At 45.6% G+C, this 20,436-nt stretch overlaps 1 pseudogene; it reads left to right on the plus strand.

The window, feature by feature from the left end:
- The window catches only part of LOC130024592 (CAP-Gly domain-containing linker protein 1-like), a 76,813-nt pseudogene that overhangs the window by 16,360 nt on the left and 40,017 nt on the right, over positions 1 to 20,436 (plus strand).

Here is a 20,436-nt window from a genome sequence, read left to right on the forward strand (position 1 = left end):
TGGGTTTGTTGGGAACTGAACATTTCCATGTTTTGTTTTGTTTTGTTATGTTTTGTTTTAAGCTGGAGGAAGAGAGATCTGTGTTTCTTGGCTGTAGTGTGGGATGGCCTGGGCACTCTCAGAGACTGGCCATCAGAACTTGCCCTGAGGGAGAAAAAGAATCAGTCTGTTTTTCTGGTTTTATTTACACTTTCTTTGGGGGCCACACCTGGCGATACTCCAGGCTTCCTCCTGGCTCTGCACTCAGGAATCACTCCTGGCTGCTCTCCGGTGGCCCCTATGGGATGCCAGGGATCAAACCTGGGTTGTCTGCGTGCGAGTCAAGCACCTTTCCCGCTGTGCTATCACTCAGACCCAACGCGCCTGCCAGTTTTCAAGTGAAACATGAATGTTTGTGCCTACAGTCATGCTTGCTTTTGTAAAGTGGGATTTCCCCCCGCCCCATTCATTTGAAAGAAGTGAGTTTGTCTTTGTAGGAGAGGGAAGACCCCTCTTGACTCCCTGCTCTGAGAAGAACCGAGGGGTACCAGCATCTCCTCCTGGGGTCTTCCCTGGGCACCTGGGAGCTTGCGCTCAGGAAGGGAAAGGGGAGCTCTGGCTGCCTCCAACCCTGGGGCGGGGACTGGAAGCGGGGCCCAGCCTCCTCTGTGGCGGGCTCCCATGGCTCCCGCAGATGGCTCACCGTCTCACGCTCTCCTTGAACACAGATTGATTTCCTGAATTCCGTGATTGTGGACCTCCAAAGAAAGAATCAGGACCTCAACATGAAAGTGGAGATGATGTCCGAGGCAGCTCTCAAAGGGAACGGGGACGACCTCAACAATTACGACAACAACAACTTCGGCCCGGCCACCTCATTCTCTGCACTCTGCAGAAATCTCCAGCAGTTCCTGGATTAGATAGCAAGCTACTTGTGAAACACCTACAATAACCAATTTACTGTCTTTACAAAGTTTACTTTTTTTCCACTGTGTTTTTAGATGAATGTATGATGAGAAATTCAACATTAATAATTTTCGATTTTCTTATCAGAAAAAATTAAATGAAGGACCTGAACCATCAGAAGGTGATCATCCAATCTGAATCTATTTATGTTCATTTGAATGTTTTCTAGTTCTGTAAAACGTGATAAATAATGTACCATCAGGGCTACATGGATTATAAGAACTTCTATAATTGTATATATGCTTTTGATGTATTTTCCTCTGGAGATTATCAAGTGTCTCACCAGTGAAAGATCGTAATCCATTGACATTTTGAGTAATAAACACGATTGAAATTGTTTCACAAACTATGTAAAGCAGTATTAAAATTTGAGCAAACAATGTTCTATATCTACTTGAATAAAATTATTTCCTTTTTGCCAGTGATAACTGATTATTCTCCGGTTTATTTATAAAAGATTTTTGGCTAGCAATCAAGAACTATAGAGTCAAATAAGTCAAAGAGTTTCTACAATGGAATCCTGATACACCAATTTCTTTTTGTTTCTTTATGTTTGTGCCACACCTGGTGATGTCTTAGGGCTTATTCATGGCTCTGCACTCAGGAATCACTCCTGACAGTGCTTGGGCAGACTATACGGAACGTCAGGGATTGAAGCCAGATTGGCCAAAGCACATGCCCTTCCAGCTGAACTATTGCTCTGTGCCTGTATACCATTTTCTTAAAAGTGTTTATCTTGGGCTAAAGAGGTAGTACAGTGAGTAGGGTTCTTACCTTGCATGTGGCTGATCTGGGTTCAATCGCAGGAATCCCATGCAGTCATCTGTGCCCCGGCAGGAGCAATCGCTAAGTGCAGAGGCAGGAGTAAACCGTAAGAAGCACTGGGTTGGGGGTATGGTGCCACCAGCAGGTCAGTCTGTACCTGTGAGGCGAGTGCATCAGCAGCCTGATGGCGCCTTCAGACTTCCAGGTACCCCCAAATTGCTGCCATGCCTTGGGCCAACCCCCAAAAATTTGGGGCAGAGTTTACCAAGAAAATAAACAGGCAAAAGTTACATACATAGCACAGAGGGTAGGGCGTTTGCCTTGCACGCTTCCTACACGGCCGACTAGAGTTTGATTACTACGCCCCTCTCGGGGAGCCTGGCAAGCTACCTAGAATATCTCACCTGCATGGCAAAGCCAGGCAAGCTACCCTTGATGCATTCGTTATTCCAAATACAGTAACAAGTCTCACAATGTTACTGAGCAAAATTGATAAATTGATGAACAATGAGAGGACATTGACAGTGACATAAAATAAGAAGGGAGCCTGAGGCTAGTCAGGGTCAGATACACAGTATCCCACAGTTTCTTTCCTTTTGTTCCCACCTGCAGTGCTCAGGGCACGACTCTGGGGGTGCTGGGGGCGTGGTTCTGTGGCCTGTGAGGAAGGCTGCGTTCCTGCTCCTCCTGCATCTCTCAGCCTCCTGCCCCCCCTGCCTCCCGCAGCCCTCCTCCCAGTTGAAACTGTGAGTTCCGGTGGCGGGGTGGGTGACTCTGGTGCCTGATCCAGGAGCTTGGAATCAAATCCGTGGACTCAGACCTGCTAGGCCGGTGCTCTGCAGCCCAGTTACACCCCTGCCCCCCACCTTTATCTATTTAGCTTGCCCACTCCTCCAATCTTGTTTTTTTCAAAAATTTTTGTTTGATGTGCACACCCTGGATCTCGGGTCCAACCCCTGGCTCTGCGCTCAGGGTCACTCCCAAGTCCCCTTGGGGAGTCCTTAGGGTGCCCAGGGGGGGGGCGGTGGGTCCTGGTGGGCCTCGTGCAAGACAAGCGCCCTCCCCGCAGTAAATCGATTCTAATCCCGATGCACATCGCTCGGGTGGAAGCTGCTTGGGACCCCACGGGCCTGTTTGGATCCCTCGGGCCCCTACGCAGCGGTTCACCCATTCCCTGCTGGCCGTCTGCGGTATCGCAGTTCGGAGCCCGTGTGGTCTCTTTGCCGCGGTGCGCCCACCCTCTGCTGGCCGTCTGCGGTATTGCAGTCTGGAGCGCGTGTGGCCCCTTTGCCGTGGTGGGCCCGCCCCCTGCTGGCCGTCTGTGGTATCGCAGTATGGAGCATGCGTTCAAGGTGGGAGGTCTGTGAGTTGCGTGTGCGCCTGCAAACCCACCCAGCCTGCCTCCCACGGGTGCAGTCGCTGAGCCCACCCCTGCTTGCACCTACGGGAACCATAGTGACATTATGAACCTGAAAGGAGGAGACACAGGATGGAAGGACTCTTCCGTGTCTTTGGGCTCATAGATACCAGGAGTAACAGTGACACTCTCTGTGACTGTCCACAGCGCCCCAGCTGCCCAAAGCTCACCGTGGTTGTCGTAGACTCTTTGAACAATCATTTATTCTCTTAGAAACATGGGGCCGGAACGATAGCACAGTCGGAGGATTTAATCCTGACTCTGCATTCAGAAGTCGCTCCTGGAAGGCTTAGGGCACACCTGTGGGATGATGGGGCTCTAGCTCCAGCCAGCCTCGTGCAAGGGAAACCCTCTACCCAATATGCTCTATCCAGAACCTTCCTACTACGGTTCTTCCTTCCTTAGGAAGGGTTCTTTGGATATTGTTTTTGTATTTTTTTCTTTTTTGGTCAAAACTGCCCAGCTCGGGGGTTCTTCCTGGCTCCGCACTCAATAATTACTCTCAGCGGTGCTCAGGGGACCCTATGGATGCTGGAAATCAAACCGGGGTTGGCCGCATGCAAGGCAACCCTCCTCGCTGTACCATGCTCTGGGTCCAGGCTCTGCAGAAGCGTCTTCAAGATTAGGGGTTAAGAGTCAGCTGAAGGGTTGCAGCAGAACCTAGAAAGGGAAGCCGTCTGAACCCTGCCCTGTTCTGGCTCAGCTACTTTCCATCCTCTCAAGTCTCCATGTGTCCCCCAGCTCAGAGGCTCTCTCAGACCAGACAGTCTGAGTGTTCTGGAGCTTCAGTACATAGGCCCTTGGTGAATTATTGGGTCAAGCCCTGGGCAAATCCGGGGAGGTCTGGAAGATGCAACCTTTGTTTACTTTGGTTTCCCTTGACAAATGACCTTCACAACCTGAGTGATTTAGCGACTTTCCCAAAAGTGCTTCCTTCACAGAACCAAGAAAACTTCCCAGGGCTGGAGAGATAGTATTGGGTGAAGGTGCTTGTCTTGCTAGTGACTCTGAGTACAGAGCCAGAAGTAGCCTTGAGCATGGCTGGTGTGCCCCAAACTCCCTCCCCACGGAAACCAATCAGACAACAAAAGAAGCAAAGACAAATTAGAAAAAGCCCTTGCTGGGGTTCCCTGTGCTAGGAATAAGGGTAAATAAAGAATACGATTTTGTACTATAAATCACGGTATCAGGGAATTAGCTAAACAGGTTGGGGTGCAGGCTTGCTTCCCAGTATTCATGGTCCCGGAGAATAGCCGGGAGCAGTGCTTGAGCACTAAGTTGGGAGCAGCCACGAAGGACTGCTGGGGGTGGCCACATATTCTGGCCACACCACTGGGAGCTGCGGGGGGGTGTATGTCAGTATTAGAAAGGAGAGAAAGCATTGGTGCTTATTTGGTGATTTGGGGGAAGGGTCTGAGGAATTGGAGGCTGTGGTTGGTATCAACCTCAGGGGATTGGACCCATGCCGGTATGTGCTCTACGATGAAGCCACACACCCCCATCTCTCAATACACTTATCTGGTTCTAAGGAGAGGCGAGACTCAGCTATCATTGCAAAGAAGCAGCAGTTTCCGATGTTGGCGGCGATAGAGGGAAAGTGGGCTTTCATCGGTGGCACTAGGCTCCTGTTGGTTTGTTGCTGGTTTGCTGCATTTTTCCAGAGTCTCAGGGAAACATGATCTGGGCTTGGAAGTCTGTGGAACTGTTTATGTCTAAAAGAACAGCATGAGCCAGAGAGGATTACAGAAGGCAGGACTCTTGCTTTGCATGCAGCTGACCTTGGTTCTATCCCCTGCACCATATGTGGTCCCTGATTCCTGCCAGGAGTGATCCCTGAGCACATCCTCCCAAACAAAACAAAACAAAAACAAGACCAAATATGTTTGCTCTGTCAAATAGATTGTTTTCTTTGATAGGTCATTGTAAAAAGTCCAAATCTGGGGTAATTTTTATTCTTGGCTATAGTTGAGGAGTGGTGAAAGTTTCTTCTTTTTTGGGGGGAGGAGGGGAGTGAGCACTCCTGGCAGGGGTCAGGGGACCTGGGGAACCCAATGGATGTGTTCAAGGCCATCACCTTACTGAATGTACTGTCTCTGTAGCTCCCAAAGATTTTTCAGAACTTCTAGGACCTCAAGTAACTTTTGCACCAAGGAAATCAAACGTAGGCTGGAGAGATAGAACAGGGCTTAAGGTTCTTGCCTTATGTGGGCCCAATCCCAGGTTCATCCCCCACGCCTCGTATGGCCCCCTGAGCATCACCAGGAGCAATCCTTGAGCACAGAATTAAAAATAACTCTTGAGCACTGTGTTGTCAAGTATGGCCCCCTCCACACCCCAAGTGGAAACAAAATGAAGTAGTAGATAGATTGTCAGCAGGAACCCTGGGCAATGACTTCTTGGGAAGTAATTAAACCAAGATGGGGTTTGAAGAAGTGACTCTTTCTCCAACTCTAAAGTAGAAAAACATATTATGGCTGGACCCACTTTGTGGACACAGGAACTAAGGCCTGCTAAGACTCTAACTGGCACCAGCCCAGGTTCAGTAAAGGCTGGACCCCTTTTCGGAAAGAAGATCCAGCAGGTGAATGTGATAGGAAATGAAGATGGACCATCAAACGTTTCAAATGTTGGGGCCCAAGCTATAGCACAGCGGGAGGGCCCTTCCTTGCACAGGGCCGACCCCAGCTCAATCCCAAGTGGTCATCCGAGCCCTACTAGGAAAGATTCCTGAGTGTAGAGTCAGAAGTAAATCCTGAGCACCACTGGGTGTGGTCCCAAAACAAAAACAAGCAAACTGAAAATTAAGCAAAACAACAATACCAAGGTTTTTTTTAATCTAGTGTGAAAATCCCACACATGGCGGTTTGGGAGAAAACCTACATAATCATTCTGCAAGGCAAACAGTGTGCCCCCAATACTGTGTGTGTGGGGTGGGGTGGGGTGGGTAATATAGGGTGGCTGACTAAAAAGCCCAAGTTCTCTCTTGAATGCATCTCTCTCTCATTCACTTTATCTCTCTCTCTCTCTCTCTCTCTCTCTCTCTCTCTCTCTCTTCTCTCCTCTCCTCTCTTTCTCTCTCCCCTTTAACTCTAAGTTAAAACTATTTGACTTCACTATTTTTCTCTTTCTGAAATTCTTTTCTGGGAGGGAAGGCAGCATTCCTGGTAAGTCTGGGTCAGACTTAGGCCTGCCTTTCTTTTCCTGCCAAGAGTAACCCCTCTCTCCACTCTGGGCCCCGCAGCTCCCAGAGCTGGGAGGTCGGGCCAAGGACCTGGTAAATTCTTTCCCGCAACACTAATGCTATAGAAAATCAATGATGATAAGTGTGGTGTTGGAATTATGTGTCCGCGAAAGCACCAGGAACAGTGTTGTGAATCATAGAACTATCATCCAAACAAATATATTACAAATAATATAGTTTTGGGCTGGAGTGATAGCACAGTTGGTAGGGCATTTCCTGTGCATGCAGCTGACCTAGGTTTGATTCCCAGCATCCCATAGAGTCTCCTGAGCACTGCCAGGAGTAATTCTTGAGTGCATGAACCAGCATCGCTGGGTGTGACCCCCCAAAAAATTATTTTTATTTTTTGCTTTTTGGGTAACTCCTGGCTATGCTCAGGGATTCCTCCTGCCTTTGCACTCAAAGATTACTCCTGGCAGTGCTTGGGGAACCCGATGGGATGCCTTGGATAGAGCCTGGGTTGGTCTCATGCAAAGCAGCATACCTTTGTACTATTGCTCCACCCCTAAAAATAAAATAAAATAATAAAAGAGCATTAGTAAGACAGAAAGAAATTGAAAGACATTTGGGCACAGAAACACACATCAGTGATGTGGAGGAGTGGCCCAGCTCTAGAGCCAGTCCCGAGTCAATAACACGGAAAATGCCAGATCCAGATTATGACTGCCAAACTCAAAACGCGCCTGTCCAAGTGGTGGGCTGGAGGGTGACAGTGAACCTGGGGACCCCAGTTGGGCGATGGTGATTCGGTAGTGGGATCCGTGGTGGGATGTTGCATGTCTAAAACTCAACAATCCCCTGCCATGGAACTCAACATTGCTTTAATAAGCCGGAGGGTGGTAGAAGACAGTGCGCAAGCTGCCTCGGGTTCAGAAGACGACTGGGGTCCTGACCATTCTGCAAATGTCAGCTTGGTCTTTCCTGTCTCATCCAGGGAGGGTCAGTGGGGACCCCCCTCCCGTTACCCATAAAATGTGGTTCTGAGATGCCTCTCACCTCTGCCTATGGGGTTTGTTTCTCGCTGCCTCTCTCCAGACTTCTGCCTGACCCTTTTGTCAAAACACTTCAAACATTTCCTCCTAATCCTGTTTCTTCTAATTGGCTACCTATGGAATAAAGAATTTTGAAATTTTTGCTTATTTTATGATCCTTAAAACAAAATTGGAAAAAAACTCAACACAAATACAATTTTGAAAAAAAAAAACCCTTATAACCCTTATCTATTAATATCTTTGCAAATCACGGTGCTTTATTAAAAACAAACTGAAATAACTTGGAAATTGCAGGGCAGTGTGTATGCGTATATGTGTGTATGTTTGTATATGTGTATAGTCATGTATGTTTGTGTGTGTTGTATGTATGCTTGTCTGTGTACATGTGTATGTGTTTGTATTTGCAAGTGCGTGTTTGTATTTGTGCATTTTTATGTGTTTGTATATATTAATTGTGTATACTTGTTTGTGTTTGTATGTGTTCATATGCATATATGTGTGGCTTGTAGTTATGTGTTTGTGTTTGAAGTGTTTGTGTATGCTTGTGTTTATGTGCATGCATGTGCATTTGTGTGTTTGCATGTATGTGTATGTGTTTGTAAGTGTGCATTTGTATTTGCTTGTGTATGTGGTTTGCATGTGGGTGTGTTTGCATGTGTGTGAGAGTGTACGGACAGAGCATGTGAAAAGTTGAGGGTGGAGATCGCAGGTCTGGCCTCTCATTAGCAATGTTAGCAGCTCCCTAGAGTTCTGAGGAGCTTGCCAGGAGCTTGTAAGTGCTCGGGTTCCCTCGGCAGCTCTGAGGCACTCAGAGGCGCCTCACGCCCTGGGGCATCCCTGCTGGCCCATTAGCGCTGTAGGCTCTAATAAGCAAACAAGCAAGCAATGCCCACCCGCCTCCCAGGAGGGCCTGTCACTTCCTGCGCTTGTCCCCACCTGGGAGGACAGCCAGGGCCCTGGGCACCTTGGGGACATGGGGCTCCCAGGGGCCCCTCTGCAGGCGGAGGAGTAACTGCTGAGCTCCTGAACCTGTTCCACTGGAGGGAGGCGTGGCGGAGCTGGCAGCCTCCTACAGGGCCCTCACTCAGTTCTCCACTGCGTGTGCTACTTCTCTTTTTAAAAATATAAACATAATTTTAGGACTTTATTTTTTTATTAAAAATGATCTTGGATAAAAACCATATGATCATATCAATAGATGCAGAGAAAGCATTTGACAAGATCCAGCACCCATTTATGATGAAAACCCTCTCCAAAATGGGGAGAGAGGGGACTTTCCTTAATATAGTTAAAGCCATTTACCACAAGCCTACAGCAAGCATCATCCTCAATGGGGAAAAACTGAGAGCCTTCCCCCTAAGATCAGGGACGAGACAAGGATGCCCACACTCTCCACTGCTGTTCAATATAGTACTGCAATAGCGGTTAGGCAAGAAAAAGATATTAAGAGCAGTCAGGTAGGAACGGAAGAAATCAAGCTCTCACTATTCGCAGATGATATGATACTATACTTAGAGAATCCTAAAACCTCTACCAAGAAACTCCTAGAAACAATAGACTTGTATAGTAAAGTTGAAGGCTGTAAAATCAATACCCAAAAGTCCAGGGCTTTCCTATATGCAAATTGTGAGAGAGAAGAAAGTGTCATGAAAAAAACAATCCCGTTCACAATTGTGACCCAGAAAATCAAGTACCTAGGAATCAGCTTAACTAAGGAAGTAAAGAACCTGTACAAAGAAAACTACAAAACGCTACTTCATGAAATAAAAGAGGACATGAGAAAATGGAAAGATATCCCCTGCTCATGGATCGGGAGAATTAACATTGTCAGAATGGCAATACTTCCCAAAGCATTGTACAAATTCAGTGTGATCCTTATAACGATACTCATGACATTTTTCAACTAAAAATGGAGCAAACACTCCTGAAATTCGTATGGAACAATAAGCCCCGAAGAATAGCTAAAGCAATTCTTGGGAAAAAGAAAATGGAAGGAATCAACCTCCTTAACTTCAAACTCTACTACAAAGCAGTAACAACTAAAATAGCATGGTACTGGAACAAAGGCAGGGCTGCAGACCAGTGGAACAGAGTTGAATATACTGACATCTTCCCCCAGACATATGATCATCTAATCTTTGAGAAGGGAGCAAGAAATGTGAAGTGGAGCAAGGAAAGCCTCTTTAACGAATTGTGCTGGCAAAACTGGACAGCTACATGCAAAACAGTGGGCTCAGATCTCTGCCGAACACCATGTACAAAAGTAAGATCAAAATGGATGAAAGACCTCTACATCAGACGGGAATCCATAAGTATTGTCAGAATGGCATAAGGTACATTGAAGACAAGGTTGGCAAAACCCTCCATGACATCGAAGCGAATGGTATCTTCAAAGATGTCATGCCACTGGTCAAGCAAGTGAAAACAGAGATAGATCAATGGGACTATTTTAAACTAAGAAGCTTCTGCACCTCAAAAGAAACAGTAACCAAAGTACAAAGACAGTCTACAGAATGGGAAAGGATATTCACCCAATAGACATCCAACAAAGGGTTGATATCAAGGATATACAAAGTACTGGTTGAACTCCACAAGAAGAAAACATTGAACCACATCAAAAATGGGGCGTCGAAATGAACAGAAACTTTCTCAAAGAAGAAATCTAAGTGACTAAAAGGCACATGAGAAAATGCTCTACATCATTAATCATCAGGGCGATGCAGATCAAAACCACAATGAGATATCATCTCACACCACACAGACTGGCCCACATCCAAAAGAACAAAAGCAACCAGAGTTGGCGCAGAAGTGGCGAGAAAGGGATCCTCCACTGCTGGTGGGAATGCCGGCTGGTTCAGCCCTTTTGTAAAACAGTATGGTCGATTCTCAAAAAATTAGAAATTGAGCTCCTATTTGACCCCGCAATACCACTCCTGGGAATAAATCCCAGAGAGGTCAAAATGTATACTCGAAGTGACATCTGCACTTGTTTGTTCATTGCAGCACTGTTTACAATAGCCAGAATCTGGAAAAAACCTGAGTGCTGAGAACAGATGACTGGTTAAAGAAACTTTGGTACATCTACACAATGGAGTACTATGTAGCTGTTAGAAAAGATGAAATCATGAAATTTACATACAAATGGTACTACATGGAAAATATCATGCTAAGCGAAATGAGCCAGAAAGAGAGAGGCAGACATAGAAAGATTGCATTCATCTGGGGAACATTAAGTAACAAAATAGGAGACTAATACCCATCCTGATGGCACCTTCAGACTTCCAGGTACCCCCAAATTGCTGCCGTGCTTTGGGCCAGACCCCAAAAACGTGGGGCAGAGTTTACCAAGTAAACAGGCAAAAGTTAGGTATGTGGGAGACACACCCACAAAACATCTCCAGTTCAGCTATATATTTGGAGGCATCGCCTCTCTGGTTCCTGATTGAACTGCTTAATGGCCATGATCCCAGACACTCAGAAACAAATCTCGAAACCCAATAGCTTTTGGCAGAAATGTGTCGAGTCCCTGCAGTAAGTTACAGGCGCTGGTCCACTCCAGGTGGGAATAGATTTTGTGCCTTGGCCTGTTCCCCCTGGCACCCCTCTGGCTGCCATCCTCCAGAGGCCACTGGACAATCAGGTTTGGGCCCACAGTGACGAGACACGTAGGGCCTCATGGGATGGGGGTGGAGCTGGCCCTTTCCTCCCCAATGAGATCCCAAGTCGTCACCCACAAACGGCCTCTCTGGCTTCTGATCAAGCTGTTTAACAGCCATGATCCCAGAGACTCAGAAACAAATCTCGAAACTCAGCAGCTTTTGGCAGAAATGCGTCAGGACCGCACAATAGGTTACTGTTGCCGGGCCGCCCGAGGGGAGAACGGGTGCTGTCCCTGCGCCTGCTCCCCCTTGGCGGCTCAGTGGCCACCATCCGCCAGAGGCCATTGGACAGTCAGGTTTGGGCCCACAGTGACCAGATACGTGGGGCCTCATGGGATGGGGGTGGAGCCGGCCTTTTTCTCCCAGTCTCAACAAGACCCCAAGTCACCACCCACGAATGGCCTCTCTGGCTCCTGATTAAGCTACTTAATGGCCATGATCCCAGAGACTCCGAAACAAATCTAGGAATACAGTGGCTTTTGGCAGAAATGCATCCAGACCCTGCAGTAGGTTACTGTCGCTGGGCCATTCCAGGGAGGAAAGGGTGCTGTCCCTCCACCTGCTCCCCCTTGGTGGCTCGGTGGCCGCCATCCTCCAGAGGCCATTGGACTGTCAGGTTTGGGCCCTCAGTGATGAGACATGTGGGGCCTCACGGGATGGGGGTGGGACCAGCCCTTTCCTCCCCATCCCAACAAGACCCCTAGTCACCGCCCACTAAAGGCCTTTCTGGCTTTGATCAAGCTGCTTAACGGCCATGATCCCAGAGACTCAGGAACAAATCTCGGAACCCAGCGGGTTTTGGCAAGAAATCCCTCCAGATTTAATTGTTAAAATTTTGGAATTCCAAAATCGCGCAACCACTACTGCAGCCACATGACATCATATGTTATTTAAAACCAGGAATAGAAAACAAATTGTCTACTGTTGCCTTTTCAGGAGATCTGAGTGTTGGGGTAAAATCCAAAATAATAATGGTGGGTCCGGTGTCAAAATTTTGAATGTAATCAAAGTAGAGAGAGAGTAATGTGGAAATCATCTCCTCCACAGGTAAGGAGAGGGTGTGGGATGGGGGTATACTAGGGTTTTTGGTGGTGGAGAATGGGTACTGGTGAAGGTACGGATGTTTCATTGTATGACCAAGACTTAAACCCGAAAGCTTTGTAACTGGTCTCATGGTGATTCAATAAATAAAATTATAAAAAATGAAAAAAAAACCACTGGTGAGGTTTAAAGGTAAAAAAAAGTCAAAACAGGGGGCTGGAGAGATAGCACAGCGGGTAGGGCGTTTGCCTTGCACGCAGCAGACCCGGATTCAATTCCCAGCATCCCACATGGTCCCCTGAGCACCGCCAGGAGTAACTCTTGAGTGAAGAGCCAGGAGTAACCCCTGTGCATCACCAGGTGTGACTCAAAAAGCAAAAAAAAAAAAACCCAAAACAAATAAAACCTTTATTGTATTATTGCAAAGCTTCCAAATAAACGTAGCCTAAAATGAATACCTTCAGTGATTCTCCATAGCTATTTCACGAGATGAAACTGAAAAGACACCATGCAGTACAAACACCATCAATCCATAAAGTCTGGGAAAGAAACTGGAAGTTGCTATATTATTAACCCAAAATTAACAGATCCAAAGATGTTTATAAGCACCAACTCCTGTACGTTTGACGCACGTCTCCTCAGGTTGATTTTTCTAGAGAAAGAGCTTGAGCAAGACCGTTAATTTTAGCCTACATAATACCCAATAGCAGTCTTTGACTTTAGAATCTATGGTAGGGAATTCAAACGGTCTATACATGAATCATGGTTACTTTGCAGGATATCCAAATATTACATCGTACTGTGAATATTCTGTAATACTAGGTTGTAAGTCAGTAAACTCTAGATTGGAGAGAGAGCCCTGGGGCAAGGCTGATGCCTAGCAAGCAGCAAACTCAGATTCCTTTCCCTGGCACTTCATAGGGTCCCCAGTATCCCCTCCAGGAGTGATGCCTGAGCAGAGCTCGGAGGAGCCTCAGCACTGCTGGATATGGTTCCCAAGTCCCTTCACAAATATAAGTAAGCACCCATTTTGTGGAATATAATATATATGGTCACAGTCCTCCCGTTGTTCATCAATTTGCTTGAGCGGGTCCAGTAACGTCTCCATCGTGAGACTTGTTGTTACTGTGTTTGGCATATTGAATATGTCACGGGTAGCTTGCCAGGCTTTGCCTTGCGGGCGAGATACTCTTGGTAGCATGCCAGGCTCTTCGAGACGGGCGGAGGAATTGAACTCGGGTTGGCCATGTTGCTGCGTGCAAGGCAAATGCCCTAACCGCTGTGCTATGGCTCCAGCCCATAATACACACACACACACACACACACACACACACACACACACACACACACACGAGATTGATATCCAAGGCTAGAAAAATGGGGGCCAGGAGGCCTTGTCAATGGTTGGAAACAACCACAAGTGTGGGGGACAGAGGATACTTAGGATAGAGTAGGGACCAGTATGGCAATAATGGTTGTGATGTAGGCAGGTAGATAGGGAAAGGCCCTTTGCAATGAAACAAAGTTTCATGGAAGAAGAATTCTAGGAATGAGCCACCTTGTGGATACAGAAAGCAAAGGCCTGATAAGACCATCCACAGACCCTATGGATAAAGGCCTCCTCCCCATGAAATTCCTCTTTTTGGACCTCCCTGGTAACCTCCTTAGCAACAGACTTTTACCTGGGAAGAAGCCCCAGGTGGGGGCAGGTTGGAGAAACCCTATAAAGGCCACCTTGAACAAAGGAGCCCATGTGCTTCTTGCGCCCATGTGGCCGAGCACATGTGTGCCCGAGCACATGTGTCGCCCGCATCTCCCCTCTTGAGATGTGTACTTTCATGCTTTCGTGTCTAATGCTGGGATGTGTGTAGGGGCTCTCTCCACCCTCGGAGAAGCCCGCGTTCTCTCTGGACGCGTTACTCTCTCTCTCTCTCTCTCTCTCTCTCTCTCTCTCTCTCTCTCTCGTACTCTCCATTCCCCCGCTTATCTACTTATCCCTTTCTCTCCCTCTCCAAAAATCCTCCAAATAAAATCTATTTGTTTCACTGCTTGTCTACTCCTGAAATTTCTTTCTGTGAGGCGAGACAAGAACCCAGTAACCTTGGGTCCCGGGTGGCAGAGGCGGGTGGGGAGAAAGTGACCGTCTTTCTCCTCCCCGCTTCACATAAGTCACCCGTGGGGCCCACCAACATCAGTTGATGACCACGAAGGGACAGGCAGTGAAGAAGTCCACGAGGAAGGAGGTCATCTTTGGAAAATCTGCTGTGGAGGTATGCTCCCTTGGAAATCTCTAGGGGGGAAGGGGGAGGAATGTGATAACCTCTGTATGAATGTGTGTGTATGAGCACCCTGATAGGTCCTCCTATCGGGCATGATTTTGTACCTCCATGACCTGGCACTCTTAAAGTCCCCCTAAAGTCACGGAGCTCGAGTGGGCTGCCTGTGATTCCACGGAGAACATATGGTCAATGGTGGCACTGGCGTAGCTGCCGGTCGCAAGTCACAATGCTGAACCACTAAGGGTAAGTTCTCCACCGGCCAGGCAAGCATCTGAATGGTCTCTGCAAAGAGGCACCCCTCCTTTGTCTGTCTCCTGTCACTGTCCACTATGGGAGGAACGGGAGGAAAGCCCAATGGTGTGAAGATCGTGGGAAACTAAGGCAGATCAATTTCTCAGTAAAAATGTCTTTCCTCAAGCAGTTTCAGCAGAATCAGCTAGAGGTCAATTCAAATGCTAATGGAGGATGTCAGAAGGTTTAGCACTAGGCAAAGTGTAAGTAAAGTAAGGTAAAGGCCCTCCCGTTGATCATCGATTTGCTCGAGTGGGCCCAGTAACGTCTCCATTGGAGACTTTGTTGTTACTGTGTCTGGCATATCGAATACGTCACGGGGAGCTTGCCAGGCTCTGCCGTGTGGGCAATACTCTCTCGGTAGCTTGCCAGGCTCTCCGAGAGGGGCGGAGGAATCGAACTCCGGTCGGCCATGTTGACTGCCTGCAAAGCAAACGCCCTACCGCTGTACTATCGCTCCAGCACAGGCAAAGTGAAGCAGAGAAAAACAAGCAGTAAAAAGACAGGCAAGAAGTTTGTGGAAGAAAGCAAGTCAGCAGGGAGCATTGGAATAAGTGGCAAGCTAAGAAAGGCAGAACCTTTCTCTTCTCCCCTTAATAGGCTTCTTGGAAACCCATGGCACTCTAGGTATGGCTCCACACGTGCAAGCCATGGTTGTGAGGACGCTCGGGAGGCAGGCCCCAGGGACGCCTGGGGTGACTCAGAAATCTCTAAAGGAGACGTCCTTTCTTGAGAGATTTTTCTGATGGGTCGGCATGCAGTTGTGGTCGTGTCTGCTCTCTCTCTAGAACCACAACACCACGGGCCAGCATGCAGTTGTGGTTGTGTCTACGCTCTCTCTAGAACCACAACACTTCACAAGGGGACAAAGTCCCTTGGGAGAAAGTATTAGGAGGAGAGCTTGCTAAGGAGTTATCCTACCTTAGATTTTTCTTTTCCCTCCCTTTCATAGGTTATTGCTGACACTTAGGAGATATGGGAAATTCTACATCAGTATCTAAATATTCTCCTTTGGGTTGCTTGTTAAAACACCGGAGGAGCCTGAAGCTAGAAGGCTTAAATAAGAGGTCTTGTTGACCTCTGTAACACCACGTGGCCTGAGTATAAGCTAGAACTTGGAGAAAGATGGCCAGTGAGTGGCAGTTTGCATTACAAGATCTTTTTGCAGTCAGATCTTTGCAGGTAACAAAAGAAATAGGATCATCAAAGCAGAGGAGGCAGGACAAATGCAAGATCATATGATTAATTGTTTGATCACAGAAACAAAGAAGTGTCACGAATGTAGCCTATCCCCATGTCTGATAAGAAGATACCAGCTCCCTGCCTCAGAACTAGCCTCGATCAAAATATGGTAACATCTGAGAACCTTAGGTTTCAACTGCTTTGTCATAGTTTATTTTGCTCGCTTATATCAACAAAAGCGCTTTCTTGACCCATTTTTGTAACAAACAGGAGACTGTCTGGTTAGGCTGGGAAACGGCAAGCAGTGTTCCCAATTGGCCGACAGGGCTTCTTTGGCCTGGGGACTGCCCTTCCTTCCTCAGTCCATCAGTTTTCTCCCTGCCATTTTTGAAGGGTCAGATCGATCGATCAACTGCAGATGTGTGTACATGTACGTGTGGTGGTCTTTAGTCAGTTCATTGTCTGTCTGTCTGTCTGGAACACTCGAGTGCTGGAACCAGGTTGAAATCAGAAGTAGAAATTCTAGAGAAGTCAGTGATATGCAACTCAGTGATTGAAGGAATGCAGTTGTTTTTGGAACTTGCTAGACGAGCTTTAAACGAAGATTTCTTATCAGAAGTTTGAGCCTACAGAGAAAGCAGAATTCTCAATCTAGATTTCTTATTAGAAGAATGTTAATGATTACTAACAGGATTAGAAATCCTTTTGAACTTAAGAATCTGTACTATCTAGAAGAGCTGTGGAACTAGAGCCTGAAACTAAAGTGAAATAAAGTTCAGAGAATGCAAGGCTTTATCTTACAAGCCTCAGCCAATTGTAATGAGGAATTTAGCTGTTTTACAAACAATAGAGCTACATAAGCCACTAAAATAAAGTTTCCTCATATTAATAAATAGTTTTCTTAGGTTACCATAAACATTGACAGTCCAAGTGCTTTTTTCTATGCTGATATCAAAGTTCGGTAAAAACGAAAGGGCTTTTTCTGTGTCTGAAAGTGTGTTTGTATTCTTGTGGAATTGGTAAAAGTATCTGGTGTAGAAAGCTTATGATTGAAATAACTAAGGGACAAGAACTATTGAAATGAAGCCAAAGAAGGGTTTTATCATGTTTTATATTCATTGGCGGTTCAAAGGTTTTATGCTGTTATATCAATGTACATATTTGTATCTGCATTGGATTAGAATATTTGACCTAGAAAATCTTGTGAGTTGAAATAATGTGGTACATAAAAACAGGTTCATGTTTATTTTAAAATATGAGTTTCTAGAGTTATAAAGTTGGTTGCAAAACTTATCCTACCAGTGGTTTTATTTGATCTCTGAGACTTTTGGGAACTAAAATTTCTAAAGGTACCTAGCAAAGAATTACGAGTGATCTCAGATGTCATCTTGATAGTCTGAAGCCATAGCATTGCACCTTGGTGAAAGTATGAGATAACTGTATTGTTAATCAGCCTGTCCAGCATTTGAAAATGCATGCTAGTATTATGATAACTTTATTTCATGCCAAGCCTTGTCACCAGGTATCAACCTCGTCCTGACCTTCAGAGAAATGTGTGAAATCCTTTCTGTTCCATGGTAATCTAGGAGTGCTTTAATCATTTTGTATTTGTGTTTTCCTAGAAATCTAAGAATTCTAAGATGTCTCTTGGTTAATTTCTAATGTGAAGTGAACTTTTGCCCAGTGAATATATATTGTAAGAACTTTTGGGAGTATCTCTAAAGCCTTTTAAATACCTATAGAAACTGATGTAATGCTTTTGAAATGGTACTGCAGAGTAGTTTTGTCATGTTAAATGAGATGATTGGTAACTAGTGTCTAAACTTGGTAGATCATATTGTACCAAGTTCAGTAAAATAAGAGTTTAAACTTGTGGGATGACTATTAGGAATATAGATGTGTGTCTTAAGTCAGAAAGATAATGGATGGAGACATCAGTGAGAAAAAGGAAAGGAATCCAGTACAGAACGTATGTCAAAGGAATGTGTATATGAGGTTTGAGGTTGTTTTAAGAAAAGGAACTGATCAAATTGTTTTGTTATAAGAAACTCTTTAAATCACATGCAGAATTGTTCTAGTACCTTTTCAGTAAGATCTATGGAAAAGATGATAGGTGGATTTTCCGGACTCCTGTTACAGTGCTCTTAGATAATTTTCAAAAGTTGCAGGAAATCCAGGGTTTTTTGACATGGGGTTAAATGAATTAGACATGTTAAACTGTACTCTGGACTCCTGGTACAGTGCTCTTATTAATGGGAAATTAAGGTTTTCAACATGGGAATGAAAACATGATGTTAAACTGTATGCTTTATCTCTACAGATTTTAGCTTCTTTTGACTAGGACCCACAGCAAACAGGTGTATTACATCTGTGTGAGTAAATTGAAATGCTTGCTTTTCTTTTGTACCTTCAGTATGTTTTTTGATGTTTCATGGCACTATGTTGGTTTGCATAAATCCAGATAAGTCTTTCCTCTCTGTAATAGGGTCTACCCCTCATGCAGACAGGAAAAACCAACTATGGGACCCCAAAGCCCTCTTCCAGGGAACAGTCAGGGGATCTGTCTAAATGACAGGAGCAGGGATTTAACAAGTACTGTTTCATATACCCTACAAACCTCAGGGCGAACCTACAGGCAGGCCAGCTCAAGGAAAGACTGGAAATCATCACTGCTGTGGAGAATGAGGAATCCAGGACTCTGCAATGACTAATTCAGTCTGGGCCTACTCTCAGCGTCAAGGAAAAACCTGGAAACCAGGATTTCTCCCAACCCTGAAGAAGGGATAGGATGGACTCCTTTCTGCCATGACATCTCTGTGGAAAATGAGGGCCAAAGCTACATCCAGGTCAACCTGAAGGCTCAAAGCCATCCATCCAGTTCATCGCGGGACATCTTCTGGCCAGGCCTGGGTAGCTCTGACGTGCCAAATCAGATTAATGCCACTCTTGGTGTGTCTCCTGTCTTTAGCCGATCCCCAGGACTTCTCAGTAAATAATGGGGTATCCCAAATGGAGAGTTCTCTAAGCTTACTGTGTTTATGCAAAAGAACAAGCCAGGTTTGTTAAACTATCTTGCAAAGTTTTAAAATGAAGGTGGAGAGAAAACCATGTTTCTGCAACTTGCTTTTTGCAAGAATCAGATTCTAATTCTACAGAGGTGATTGAAGAAATGTATTTCATCTTGATCTAAAAGGTACCCCTCTTTGGGAAATTTAGATAAAACTTGGTTTACTCTCTGTAGGTAAACAGCCTAATGTGTAAAGGAACTCAATGTTATACATGCTGTTACTAGTCTGATCAGAGCATTGGAAGCCAGAGCTTTACTAGGGTGAAGCTCATCTCAAAGTACAGAATTGCTTTCCCCCAGCCTGTGCATTGGCCACAGTGTCGAGAAAAGCATCTAAACTGGTTCAATTAGAATGGATTAATATCTAGTTCTAAAATACTGTGAATATTCTTTCTATACTTTTTGTATTGCATCTCATTTTCTGTGAACAATCGTTTGCAGAGAACAAGGATGTTAACAGCTCTTAATTTTTGTTGCGTCATGGGATTAACACCAGAGAGTATTTCCTCTAAGTCAGAATGTTCTGCAGAAGAGGAACAGTGGGCATAGTGGACATTAGAGATTTTCAAAAGGAAGTTGGTGGATGATTTACCCAACAAGGAAAGTTGGTAACTCCTGGACCAATGCAGTGGAATATATATATATATATATATATATATATATATATATATATATATATTTTTTTTTTTTTTGGGAAACACCATGAGGTACAGTTGTAGATTTACAATTTTTTGTGCTTGGGTTTCGATTATACAATGATCAGAAAACCATCCCTCCACCAGTGCCCATTTTCCACGACCATGGATAATATCCCCCCACCCCCATCCCCCCATCCCCCCCTGCCTCTGTGGCAGGGCAATCCCCTGTGTTCTCTCTCTCCTTTTGGGTGTTGTGGTCTGCAAAAGAGGCATTGAGTGGCAAACATGTTCAGTCCATAGTCTACTTTTGACATGCATCTCCCCTCCTGGGAGGATCCTCCAAACACCCTTTATTTGGTGCTCCCTTCTCTATCTGAACTGCCCTTTCCTATAGGATACCCGGCTGGCCTCTAAGTTATGGAGTAATCCTCCTGGTGCTGATCTCAGCTATTCTTGGGTATTAATCTCATACTTTGTTACTTTATATCCCCCAGATGAATGCAATCTTTCTATGTCTATCCCTCTCTTTCTGACTCATTTCGCTTAGCATGATACTTTCCATATTGTACCACTTGTATGTAAATTTCATGACTTCATCTTTTCTAACAGCTACATAGTACTCCATTGTGTAGATGTACCAAAGTTTCTTTAACCAGTCATCTGTTCTTGGGCATTCAGGTTTCTTCCAGTTTCTGGCTATTGTAAAGAGTGCTGCAATGAACAAACAAGTGCAGATGTCACTTCGACTATACATTTTTGCCTCTCTGGGATATATTCCCAGGAGTGGTATTGCTGGGTCAAATGGGAGCTCAATTTCTAAATTTTTGAGAATCGTCCATACTGTTTTCCAGAAGGGCTGAACCAGTGGACATTCCCACCAACAGTGAAGGAGTGTCCCTTTCTCGCCACATCCACGCCA

The sequence above is a fragment of the Sorex fumeus genome, unplaced genomic scaffold (assembly GCF_029834395.1).
Source record: "Sorex fumeus unplaced genomic scaffold, SorFum_2.1 ptg000029l, whole genome shotgun sequence".
In the NCBI taxonomy this organism is placed as follows: domain Eukaryota; kingdom Metazoa; phylum Chordata; class Mammalia; order Eulipotyphla; family Soricidae; genus Sorex; species Sorex fumeus.